The 13263-nt window shown below is 50.8% G+C and overlaps 1 pseudogene across 1 annotated transcript; it reads right to left on the bottom strand.

Moving 5' to 3' along the window:
* Positions 1-3019: 3019 nt before the first annotated feature.
* Positions 3020-5444, bottom strand: LOC147118876 (uncharacterized; annotated as a pseudogene). Its single transcript, XR_015077966.1, has 3 exons — positions 5077-5444; positions 3958-4336; positions 3020-3883 (listed from the first exon to the last, which is right to left on the bottom strand). The product of XR_015077966.1 is annotated as an uncharacterized LOC147118876 (transcript).
* Between the last annotated feature and the right edge of the window lie 7819 nt (positions 5445-13263).

Raw genomic sequence — 13263 nt, 5'->3', positions numbered from 1 at the left:
GTGGCATCAAGGAGCCCTAACAAAACTGAAGTCAATGGGAATCAAGGGGAAAACTCTCCATTGGTTGGAATCATACCTAGCACAAAGGAAGTTGGCTGTGGTTGTTGGAGGTCATTCGTCGCAATCACATGACATCACTGCAGGAGTTCCTCAGGGCAGTGTCCTAGGCCCAACCATCTTCAGCTGTTTCATCAATGACCTTCCCTCCATCATAAGGTCAGAAGTGGGGATGTTCGCTGATGATTGCACACTGTTCAGCACCATTCAAGACTCGTCAGATACTGACGCAGTCCGTGTCCATATGCAGCAAGACCTGGACAACATTCAGACTTGGGCTGACAAGTGGCAAGTAACATTCACACCACACAAGTGCCAGGCAATGACCATCTCCAACAAGCGAGACTCTAACCATCTCCCCTTGACATTCAATGGCATTACCATCGCTGAATCTCCCACTATCAACATCCTGGGGGTTACCATTGATCAGAAACTGAACTGGACCAGCCATATAAATACTGTGGCTACAAGAGCAGGCCAGAGGCTGGGAATTCTGCGGCGAGTGTCTCACCTCCTGACTTCCCAAAGCCTTTCCACCATCTACAAGGCAGAAGTCAGGAGTGTGATGGAATACTCTCCACTTGCCTGGATGAGTGCAGCTCCAACAACACTCAAGAAGCTCGACACCATTCAGGATAAAGCAGCCTGCTTGATTGGCACTCCCTCCACCACCGGCACACTGTGGCTGCAGTGTGTACCATCTACAAGATGCACTGCAGTAACTTGCCAAAGCTCCTTCAACAGCACCTTCCAAACCCGCGACCTCTACCACTTAGAAGGACAAGGGAACATCACCACCTACAAGTTCCCCTCCAAGCCACACACCATCCTGACTTGGACCTGTGTCGCCGTTCCTTCACTGTCGCTGGGCCAAAATCCTGGAACTCCCTTCCTAACAGCATTCTGGGTGTACGTACACCATATGGACTGCAGCGGTTCAAGAAGGCGGCTCACCACCATCTTCTCAAGGGCAATTAGGGATGGGCACTAAATGCAGGCCTAGCCAGCAACGCCCACATCCCATCAATGAATAAAAAAAGAACTGAAAGAAATCAGTATTTGTAGGGAAATGATGTTAGGCAAATTGATGGGACTGAAGGCCGATAAATCCCCAGGGCCTGATAATCTACATCCTAGGGTACCAAAGGAAGTGGCCCTAGAAATAGTAGATGCATTGCTGGTCATCTTCCAGAACTCGATAGACTCTGGAACAGTACCCATGGATTGGAGGGTAGCTAATGTTACCCCACTAGTCAGAAAAGGTGGTAGAGAAAAAGCGGGGAATTATAGACTGGTAAGCCTGACATTGGTAGTGGGGAAAATGCTAGAGTCCATTATAAAAGATGTAATAGCAGAGCACTTGGAAAGCAGTGACAGGATTGGACAAAGTCAACATGGATTTACAAAAGGTAAATTGTGCTTGACTAATCTACTGGAACTTTTTGAGGATGTAACTGCTAAAATAGATAAGGGAGAACCAGTGGATGTGGTGTATTTGGACTTTCAGAAGACTTTTGATAAGGTCCCGCATAAGAGATTAGCATGCAAAATTAAGGCACATGGGATTGGGGGCAAGGTATTGACTTGGATAGAGAACTGGTTGGCGGATAGAAAGCAAAGAGTTGGAATAAACGGGTCATTTTCCGAGTGGCAGGCAGTGACTAGTGTGGTACCGCAAGGATCGGTCCTAGGACCCCAGCTGTTCACAATATATATTAATGATCTGGACGAGGGAATTGGATGTAATATCTCCAAATTTGCAGACAACACAAAGCTGGGTGGGAGGGTATGCTGTGAGGAGGATGTTGTGAAACTCCAGTACGATTTGGACAGGTTTGGTGATTGGGCAGAAACATGGCAAATGCACTACAATGTGATAAATGTGAGGTTATCCACTTTGGTGGCAAAAACAGGAAGGCAGATTATTATCTTAAAGGCAAAAGATTGGGAGAAGGGGAAGTGCAAAGAGACCTGGATGTTCTTGTGCACCAGTCGCTGAAGGTAAGCATGCAGGTGCAGCAGGCGGTTAAGAAGGCAAATGGTATGTTGGCCTTCGTAGCAAGAGGGTTCGAGTACAGGAACAAGGATGTCTTGCTGCAGTTGTACAGGGCCTTGGTGAGACCACACCTTGAGTATTGTGTGCAGTTTTGGTCGCCTTATCTGAGGAAGGACGTTCTTGCCATGGAAGGAGTGCAGCGAAGATTCACCAGGCTGATACCTGGGATGGCAGGAATGATGTATGAGGAGAGATTGGGTCGATTGGGCTTATACTCACTGGAGTTTAGAAGATTGAGAGGGGATTCTCATCGAAACCTATAAAATTCTGTCAGGCCTGGACAGACTAGTTGCAGGAAGAATGTTTCCGATGGCCGGGGAGTCCAGAACCAGGGGTCTTAGTGTAAGGATAAGGGGTAAGCCATTTAGGACTGAGATGAGGAGGAATTTCTTCACCTAGAGAGTGGTGAACCTGTGGAATTCTCTGCCACAGAGGGCGGTGGAGGCCAGTTCATTAAATATATTCAAGAAGGAGTTGGATATATTTCTTAAGGCTAAAGGGATCAAGGGATATGGGGAGAAGGCAGGGGCAGGGTACTGAATTTGGATGATCAGCCATGATCTCATTGAATGGCGGAGCAGGCTCGAGGGGCCGAATGGCCTACTCCTGCTCCTATCTTCTATGTTTCTATGGCTCAGGGAGCGTCTGTAAATGAAGGAGAAATGGGGACTGGTCAGGGAGCGTCTGTAAATGAAGGAGAAATGGTGACTGGTCAGGGAGCATCTGTAAATGGAGGTGAAATGGAAACGGCTCGGAGCGTCTGTAAATGAAGGAGAAATGGTGACTGGTCAGGGAGCGTCTGCAAATGGAGGAGAAATGGAAACTCATTAGGGAGCGCATGTAAATAAGACAGGTGATGCTAAACACTCAGGTGGGAAAGACAAAAATCAACAACAATGTGTTTAACACAAAGCTGATTTATTTAACATATATCCAGAATAATAAACTCCAGCCTAGTTATTAACATTAGCAACAATAACAGCAGAATCCAACCCCTGCAGTCACATGTGAACTCGCTGGTGTGTCAGCAGGTTGGATGACTGAGTGAATCCCTTTCCACACACGAGGCAGGTGAATAGCCTCTCCCTAGTGTGAGTGTGTTGGTGTGTCAGCAGATACTTTTTACTTTTAAATGTTTTCTCAGTCAGAACAGTTAAAAGGTCTCTCACTGCTGTGAACAAGTTGGTGTGTAGTGAGCTGGGATGATTGAGTGAATCCCTTCCCACATACTGAGCAGGTGAATGGCCTCTCCCCGGTGTGAACTCGCTGGTGTGTCAGCAGGTGGGATGACTGAATGAATCTCTTCCCACACACGGAGCAGGTGAATGGCCTCGCCCCAGTGTGAACTCGCTGGTGTCTCAGCAGGTTGTTTGACTGAGTAAATCCCTTCCCACACACGGAGCAGGTGAACGGCCTCTCCCCAGAGTGAACTCGCTGGTGTATCAAAAGGTCAGAAGACTGAGTGAATCCCTTCCCACATTCAGAGCAGGTGAATGGCTTCTCCCCAGTGTGAGTACGTTGGTGTGTCAGCAGATCATTTTTGCTTTTAAATCTCTTCTCACAGTCACAACATTTAAAAGGTCTCTTATCAGTGTGAACAAGTTGATGTGAAGTGAGGCTTGATGACTGAGTGAATCCTTTCCCACACGCAGAGCAGGTGAACGGCCTCTCCCCAGTGTGAACTCGCTGGTGTGTCAGTAGGTGGGATGAACAAGTGAATCCTTTCCCACACACGGAGCAGGTGAATGGCCTCTCCCCAGTATGAGTGCGCTGGTGTACAATGATGACTGCCTGAACCCAGTGCCGCAGTGAGAACACCTGAACGGTCTCTCGTCTGTGTGAACTCGCCGGTGTTTCAGCAGATTGGATAAATTAGTGAATCCCTTCCCACACTCGGAGCAGGTGAACGGCCTCTCCCCAGTGTGACTGCGCCGATGTGTTTCCAGCTGGGACGGGGAACTGAATCCCTTCCCACAGTCGCCACATTTACACGGTTTCTCCGTGGTGTGACTGCGCATATGTCTCGACAGGCCACGTGATCGGCTGAAGCCTCGTCCACACACAGAACACGTGTACAGTTTCTCCCCGCTGTGAACGGTGCTTTTTGTTTCCACATTCAAAGGCCGATGATATTCAGGTCCTGATGAATCGAGTGACTCGGTCAGATCTTGATGTAATGTTTGGTTTGAGCTTACAGTCTGCAAATCCTCCCCTTCTAATACCCTGCAAAATTAATTTCAAACAGGTAAAAGGGAACGTGAGAGAGAACCCACAAAAACACAAAGGCAGATTGTGAAATTGAGCTCAATGAATCTGGTCATTTGTGGGGCTGGCACTAGAAACAAGTGACCATGAAAGCTGCCGGATTGTCATAAAAACCCAACTGTTTCACTAATGTCCCTCAGGGAAGGGAATCTGCCTCCTGGTCTGGGCCTACACACCACTCTGACCTCTATGGGAGGAGAGAGAGGTGGGAGTGGGAGGGGTCAAAGGAAAGGAACTTTATACATCTACAACTCCACCAGAATTTTGATAGAACATCTCAAACCCGCAACCTCTACCACCTAGAAGGACAAGGACAGCAGTTGCGTGGAAGCACCATCATCTCCAAGTTCCCCTCCAAGTCACACACCATCCTGACTTAAACATATATCGCCGATCCTTCATCGTCACTGGGTCAAAATCCTGGAACTCCCTCCCTAACAGCACTGTGGGAGTACCTTCACCACACGGACTGCAACTCACCACCACCTTCTCAAGGGCAATTAGGGATGGGCAATAAATGCTGGCCTTGCCAGTGACGTTCACATCCCAAGAATGAATAAAAAATCTGTAGATGTAAAATGGATTAAAAGCCTTTACAGAAATACTTGTTCCTAAAACAACAATCTTTTACATTGTAGGGACAGTGTCTGTTTAACAACCTAATCTCCCCCAGAATCCACCTCCCTTTACAGTCTCACATTGGAAATTGTTGGGTCCTCCTGGGCTCAGAAGTCCTGGGGGTTAAACCCAGCAGCTTCTCCTCCATCTCCACTCCAGCTCAAACTGAAGCAACAAAAAGACCTACACAGGCGGCCAGGGAGCGACTTCCGCATCCAGCGCCCGCCCTGATACAAGCCGGCTCTGGATTGGCGGCTCTGCTGTGTCGATCCAGTTGTGGTTTCTCCTGTCTGGGGGAGGCGCTGCACCCTGGGTTTCCTGGTGCCCGGGCCCGGCCGCTCTGATTCGGGGCCTGAGACGCGCACTCGGTGTTGCTGAGGCCGCGCTCGCCCCCGCTCAGTGTCCTGGAGCCGCACCGCGCATGCTCCGCGCAGGAAGGCGCTCTCCGGGGACCAGCCCTTCCCGCGCCTGCGCGTTGCGCCCCTGCTGATGGAGATAGGCCGTATTCACCCGCGCGGGCCACTCTGGGTAAGGGCACCGCCATGTTCAGTATTGTGTTTCCCTGGAGTTCCGGTTCTGAGTTTCAGACATTTCAATGCCAAGTGGACCAGGTGTTTAAAGCTCATTCATTTCCCGCGCTCCATGTCGCTGTTAGTTAAAGGTACAGAGATTGATTTCCCTCATTGTGCCTCTGTTTGTGATATTTAGAGAAAAAAAGGCTTGCATTTATATAGCGCCTTTCATGACCAGCGGCCCACCCAAAGCGCTTTACAGCCAATGAAGTACTTTTTGATGTATAGTCACTGTTGTAATGTAGGAAACGTAGCAGCCAATTTGTGCACAGCAAGCTCCCACAAACAGCAATGTGGTAATGACCAGATAATCTGTTTCTGTGATGTTGATTGAGGGATAAATATTGGCCAGTACACCGAGGATAACTCCCCTGCTCTTCTTCAAAATAGTGCCCTGGGATCTTTTACATCCACCCTCGGTTTAACATCTCATCCGAAAGGCAGCAACTCCGACAGTGCAGCACTCCCTCAGTACTGCACTGGAGTGTCAGCCTAGATTTTTGTGCTCAAGTCTCTGGAGTGGGAACTTGACCCCACAAGCCCTTCCTGACTCAAAGGCGAGGGTGCTACCAACTGAGCCCATGGCCTGACACCAGGACAATGGCGCACCTCTCTGCACCTATAGTAGTTAAAGTAACATCCTTCCTGTTAGTAGTGAGCCACATTCTGTACTGGGGGAGACTGCTTTCTATTTTGGTGGCTTCAGCCTTTAAAATTCTCATCCTCTAGCCGTACAACCCTCCGAGACCCCTGCACTCCTCCAACTCTGGCCTCTTGTGCAACCCCCACTTCCTTTGCTCCACCATTGGTGACCATTCCTACAGTTGCCGAGGCCCTGAGATCTTTGACCAAGCTTTTAGCAACCAGTTCTAATGTCTCCTTCTTTGGCTCGGTGTCAATTTTTGTCTGATTCCGCTCTTGTGAAGCACCTTGGAACATTTTACTGCATTAAAGGCACTATGTAAATGCAAGTTGTTGTTGCTGTGCTACCATTGGCCTCAACTTTGCCAGACAGAATCAGCCAGGGATGGCAGCTGTGCTGCTCCCCATGGTCGAAATGCTGGCAGCTTGCTGTATGGGCTCACAAGCTCAGAATTACCACTTGGTGAGGTACTGGGGGGCAGACAGTGACTGGGGCCGAACCCCACCATCACACAGCACCTTCAGGAGAGAAAGGGAGAAAATTCAGAGCCTGTGATGAATCTGGATTTCAAACGGCGAGTGTGTGGGACAGGGGAGAGTGTGTGGGACGGGGGAGAGTGTGTGGGACGGGGGAGAGTGTGTGGGACGGGGGAGAGTGTGTGATATGGGGGATTTACAGCTTAGGAGGGGCAAGAGAGGAAAGAATGTTCCCGAGAAACTAGCACTGTCTGTTCAGAATTTCTATCCTGTACTTACCGTGATGACATTTGTAAATTATGAGGACAGGCTGCACAGACTGGGCTTGTATTCCCTTGAATATAGAAGATTACGGGTGATCTAATTGAGGTGTTTAAGATGATTAAAGGAGGCGATAGGGTAGATAGAGAGAAACTATTTCCTCTGGTGGGGGAGTCCACAACAAGGGGGCATAACCTTGAAATTAGACCCAGGCCATTCAGGAGTGATGTCAGGAAGCACAACTTCACCCCAATGCTGAGAGGCTGTTTCCCCTGGCTGGAGAGACTAGAACCAGGGATCACAGTCTCAGGATAAGGGGTTGGCCATTTAGGACTGAGATGAGGCATGGGAATCTTTGGAATTCTCTACCCAGAGGGCTGTGGGTGTTCAGTCATTGAGAATATTCAAGACTCAGATCGAATTTTGGACACTAAAGGAATCAAGTTATAAGAACATAAGAAATAGGAGCAGGTGTGGCCATTCGGCCCTTCGAGCCTGCTCCGCCATTCAATGAGATCATGGCTGATCTTCTGCCTCAATTCCATTCACCGGCCCTATCGCCGTATCCCTTGATGCCCTTACTAGTCAGAAATCTATCGACTTCTGTTGTGAATATACCCAATGACTGAGCCTCCACAGCCCTCTGGGGTAGAGAATTCCAAAGATTCACCACCCTCTGTGTGAAGAAATTCCTTCTCATCTCAGTCCTGAATGGCCGACCCTTTATCCTGAGGCTGTAGCCCCTGGTTCTAGACTCCCCAGCCAAGGGAAACATTCTCCCAGCATCCATCCTATCAAGCCCTGTAATAATTCTGTATGCTTCAATGAGATCCCCTCTCATTCTTCTGAATTCAAGAGAGTACAGGCCTAGTTTACTCAATCTCTTCTCATACGACAGTCCCGCCATCCCAGGAATCAATCTCGTGAACCTTCATTGTACTCCCTCTATGGCAAGTATATCCTTCCTTAGGTAAGGAGACCAAAATTGCACACAATCATCCAGGTGTGGTCTCACCAAGGCCCTATATAATTGGAGTAAGACTTCTTTACTCCTGTACTCAAATCCTCTTGTAATGAAGGCCAGCATACCATTTGCCTTCCTAATGGCTTGCTGCACCTGCACATTCACTTTCAGTGACTCATGTACAAGGACACCCAGGTCCCTTTGAGCATCTGCATTCCCCAATCTTCCGCCATTTAGGAAATACTCTGCCTTTCTGTTTTTTCTACCAAAGTGGATAACTTCACATTTATCAACATTATATTCCATCTGCCATGTTCTTGCCCACTCACTGAGCGTGTTGAGATCCCCTTGAAGCCTCTTCACATCTACCAGTTCCCCTTTGTCTAGTCCACTAGTTACATCCTCAAAGAACTCCAATAGGTTTGTCAAACAGGATTTCCCTTTCATAAATCCATGTTGGAATGAGGATAGGGTGGGAAAGAGCAGGCTCGAGGGGCCCTATAGCCGACTCCTGCTCCTATTTCCTTTTTCATAAAAGGTAGTGGAAAGCTGGAATTCTCTCCCCCAAAAAACTGCTGAGGTTGGGAACCAATTGAAAATTTCTAAACAATGTGCTAGATTTTTGTTAGCTGAGGATAGTAAGGGTTACGGAATGAAGATGGGAAGATGGAGTTAAGATACAGATCCGCCATGATCAGATTGAATGACGGAACAGGCTCGAGGGGCTGAATGGCCTACTCCTGATCCTATGTTCCTATTTACAGTGATGACTTTCGTAAACAGCTTTTACTGGGAATTAGACGGGGAGGATACACAGACGGGATTAAACCTGGGCCCCTCCTGTTACTGTGACTCAGTCGCACTGGGCGGTGCATTTACCCACTGAGCCATTGGGAGGAGGGTCCAGTGATCCTGCTGGAAAACGCATGTGTGAGGCCTCAGGTGAGGACAGTAGAATAGCCTGTCGACACTCACTGTCGAGGTTCACACATGGAGATTGGGCACATGGGTCACACATTGGAGAGAAACTGGTGAGTGTAGAACTGAACACAGCCAAAGTCAGCACCTTCAGGGGAGGAGAGGGAGGGGGACCAGTGAGTGTAGAACTGAACACAGCCAAAGTCAGCACCTTCAGGGGAGGAGAGGGAGGGGAACCAATGAGTGTAGAACTGAACCCAGCCAGTCAGTACCTTCAGGGGAGGAGAGGGAGGGGAACCAGTGAGTGTAGAACTGAACCCAGCCAGAGTCAGCACCTTCAGAGGAGGAGAGAGAGGGGAGCCAGTGAGTGTGGAACTGAACCCAGCCAGAGTCAGCACCTTCAGGGGAGGAGAGTGAGGGGAACCAGTGAGTGTAGAACTGAACCCAGCCAAAGTCAGCACCTTCAGGGGAGGAGAGGGAGGGGAACCAGTGAGTGTAGAACTGAACCCAGCCAGAGTCAGCACCTTCAGGGGAGGAGAGGGAGGGGAACCACTGAGTGTAGAACTGAACCCAGCCAGAGTCAGCACCTTCAGGGGAGCAGAGGGAGGAGAACAAGTGAATGTAGAACAGAACCCAGCCAGAGTCAGCACCTTCAGGGGAGGAGAGGGAGGGGAACCAGTGAGTGTAGAACTGAACCCAGCCAGTGTCAGCACCATCAGGGGAGGAGATGGAGTGGAACCAGTGACTGTAGAAATGAACCCAGCCAGAGTCAGCACATTCAGGGGAGAGGGAGGAGAACTAGTGAGTGTGGAACTGCACCAGCCAGAGTGAACACCTTCAGGGCAGGAGAGGGAAGTGAACCAGTAAGTGTAGAATTGAACCCAGCCAGAGTCAGTACCTTCAGGTGAGGAGAGAGAGCGGAACCAGTGAGTGTTGAACTGAACCCAGCCAGAGTCAGCACCTTCAGGGGAGGAGAGGGTTGGGAAAAAGCGAGTGTAGAACTGAACCCAGTCAGTGTCAGCACCTTCAGGGGAAGAGAGGGAGGGGAACCAGTGAGTGTTGAACTGAACCCAACCAGAGTCCGCGCCTTCAGAGGAGGAGAGGGAGGGGAACCAGTGAGTGTAGAACTGAACCCAGCCAGAGTCAGCACCTTCAGGGGAGGAGAGGGAGGGGAACGAGTGAGTGCAGAACTGAACACAGCCAGAGTCAGCACCTTCAGGGGAAGAGAGGAAGGGGAACCAGTGAGTGTAGAACTGAACACAGCCAGAGTCAGCACCTTCAGGGGAGAAGAGGGAGGGGAACCAGTGAGTATAGATCTGATCCATGCCAGAGTCAGCACCTTCAGGGGAGGAGAGGGACAGGAACCAGTGAGTGTAGAACTGAACCCAGCCAGAGTCAGCACCTTCAGGGGAAGAGAGGGAAAGGAATCAGTGAGTGTGGAACTGAACCCAGCCAGAGTCAGCACCTTCAGCGGAGGAGAGGAAGGGCAACCAGTGAGTGTAGAATTAAACCCAGCCAGAGTCAGCACCTTCAGTGGAGGAGAGGAAGGGGAACCATTGAGTGTAGAACTGAACCAAGCCAAAGTCAGCACCTTCAGGGGTGGAGAAGTTACTGAACCAATTAGTGTAGAACTGAACCCAGCCAGAGTCAGCACATTCAGGGGAGGAGAGAGAGGGGAACCAGTGAATGTAGAACTGAACCCAACCAGATTCCGCACCTTCAGAGGAGGAGATCTAGTGAGTTTAGAACTGAACCCAGCCAGAGTCAGCACATTCAGGGGAGGAGAGGGAGGGGAACTAGTGAGTGTAGAACTGAAGCCAACCAGAGTCAGCACCTTCAGGGGAGGAGAGTGACGGGAACCAGTGAGTGTAGAACTGAACCCAGCCAGAGTCAGCACATTCAGGGGAGGAGAGGGAGGGGAACCAGTGAATGTACAACTGAGCCCAGCCAGAGTCAGTACCTTCAGGGGAGGAGAGTGAGGGGAACCAGTGAGTGTAGAACTGAACCCAGTCAGTGTCAGCACCTTCAATGGAAGAGACAGAGGGGAACCAGTGCGTGTTGAACTGAACCCAACCAGATTCCGCACCTTCAGAGGAGGAGATCTAGTGAGTTTAGAACTGAACCCAGCCAGAGTCAGCAGCTTCAGGGGAGGAGATGGAGTGGAACCAGTGACTGTAGAAATGAACCCAGCCAGAGTCAGCACTTTCAGGGGAGAGGGAGGAGAACTAGTTAGTGTGGAACTGCACCAGCCAGAGTCAACACCTTCAGGGCAGGAGAGGGAAGGGAACCAGTGAGTGTAGAACTGAACTCAGCCAGAGTCAGCACCTTCAGGGGAGGAGAGGGAGGGGAACCAGAGAGTGTTGAACTGAACCCAGGCAGAGTCAGCACCTTCAGGGGAGGAGAGGGAGGGGAACCAGTGAGTGTAGAACTGAACCCAGCCAGTGTCATCACCTTCAATGGAAGAGAGGGAGGGGAACCAGTGAGTGTAGAACTGAACACAGCCAGAGTCAGCACCTTCAGGGGAAGAGAGGAAGGGGAACCAGTGAGTGTAGAACTGAACCCTGCCAGAGTCAGCACCTTCAGGGGAGAAGAGGGAGGGGAACCAGTGAGTGTAGAACTGAACCCAGCCAGAGTCAGCACCTTCAGGGGAGGAGAGAGAGGGGAACCAGTGAGTGTAGAACTGAACACAGCGAGAGTCAGCACCTTCAGGGGAAGAGAGGAAGGGGAACCAGTGAGTGTAGAACTGAACCCAGCCAGAGTCAGCACCTTCAGGGGAGAAGAGGGAGGGGAACCAGTGAGTACAGATCCGATCCATGCCAGAGTCAGCACCTTCAGGGGAGGAGAGGGAGAGGAACCAGTGAGTGTGGAACTGAACCCAGCCAGAGTCAGCACCTTCAGCGGAGGAGAGGGAGAGGAACCAGTGAGTGTAGAACTGAACCCAGCCAGAGTCAGCACCTTCAGAGGAGGAGAGAGAGGGGAGCCAGTGAGTGTAGAACTGAACCCAGCCAGAGTCAGCACCTTCAGGGGAGGAGAGGGAGGGGAACCAGTGAGTGTGGAACTGAACCCAGCCAGAGTCAGCAACTTCGGGGGAGGAGAGGGAGGGGAACCAGTGAGTGTAGAACTGAACCCAGCCAGAGTCAGCACCTTCAGGGGAGGAGAGGGAGGGGAACCACTGAGTGTAGAACTGAACCCAGCCAGAGTCAGCACCTTCAGGGGAGCAGAGGGAGCAGAACAAGTGAATGTAGAACAGAACCCAGCCAGAGCCAGCACATTCAGGGGAGGAGAGAGATGTGAACCAGTGAGTGTAGAACTGAACCCAGCCAGAGTCAGCACCTTCAGGGGAGGAGAGGGAGGGGAACCAGTGAGTGTAGAACTGAACCCAGCCAGTGTCAGCACCATCAGGGGAGGAGATGGAGTGGAACCAGTGACTGTAGAAATGAACCCAGCCAGAGTCAGCACATTCAGGGGAGAGGGAGGAGAACTAGTGAGTGTGGAACTGCACCAGCCAGAGTGAACACCTTCAGGGCAGGAGAGGGAAGTGAACCAGTAAGTGTAGAATTGAACCCAGCCAGAGTCAGTACCTTCAGGTGAGGAGAGAGAGCGGAACCAGTGAGTGTTGAACTGAACCCAGCCAGAGTCAGCACCTTCAGGGGAGGAGAGGGTTGGGAAAAAGCGAGTGTAGAACTGAACCCAGTCAGTGTCAGCACCTTCAGGGGAAGAGAGGGAGGGGAACCAGTGAGTGTTGAACTGAACCCAACCAGAGTCCGCGCCTTCAGAGGAGGAGAGGGAGGGGAACCAGTGAGTGTAGAACTGAACCCAGCCAGAGTCAGCACCTTCAGGGGAGGAGAGGGAGGGGAACCAGTGAGTGTAGAACTGAACCCAGCCAGAGTCAGCACCTTCAGGGGAAGAGAGGAAGGGGAACCAGTGAGTGTTGAACTGAACCCAACCAGAGTCCGCGCCTTCAGAGGAGGAGAGGGAGGGGAACCAGTGAGTGCAGAACTGAACACAGCCAGACTCAGCACCTTCAGGGGAAGAGAGGAAGGGGAACCAGTGAGTGTAGAACTGAACACAGCCAGAGTCAGCACCTTCAGGGGAGAAGAGGGAGGGGAACCAGTGAGTATAGATCTGATCCATGCCAGAGTCAGCACCTTCAGGGGAGGAGAGGGACAGGAACCAGTGAGTGTAGAACTGAACCCAGCCAGAGTCAGCACCTTCAGGGGAAGAGAGGGAGAGGAATCAGTGAGTGTGGAACTGAACCCAGCCAGAGTCAGCACCTTCAGCGGAGGAGAGGAAGGGCAACCAGTGAGTGTAGAATTAAACCCAGCCAGAGTCAGCACCTTCAGTGGAGGAGAGGAAGGGGAACCATTGAGTGTAGAACTGAACCAAGCCAAAGTCAGCACCTTCAGGGGTGGAGAAGTTACTGAACCAATTAG

The sequence above is a fragment of the Somniosus microcephalus genome, chromosome 4, assembly GCF_052327205.1.
Source record: "Somniosus microcephalus isolate GS21.2 chromosome 4, FLI_Smic_1.0, whole genome shotgun sequence".
Taxonomy (NCBI): Eukaryota; Metazoa; Chordata; class Chondrichthyes; order Squaliformes; family Somniosidae; genus Somniosus; species Somniosus microcephalus.
Note: the sequence above shows the minus strand (reverse complement) of the source record. Positions and strands in the feature narration are given on the sequence as shown.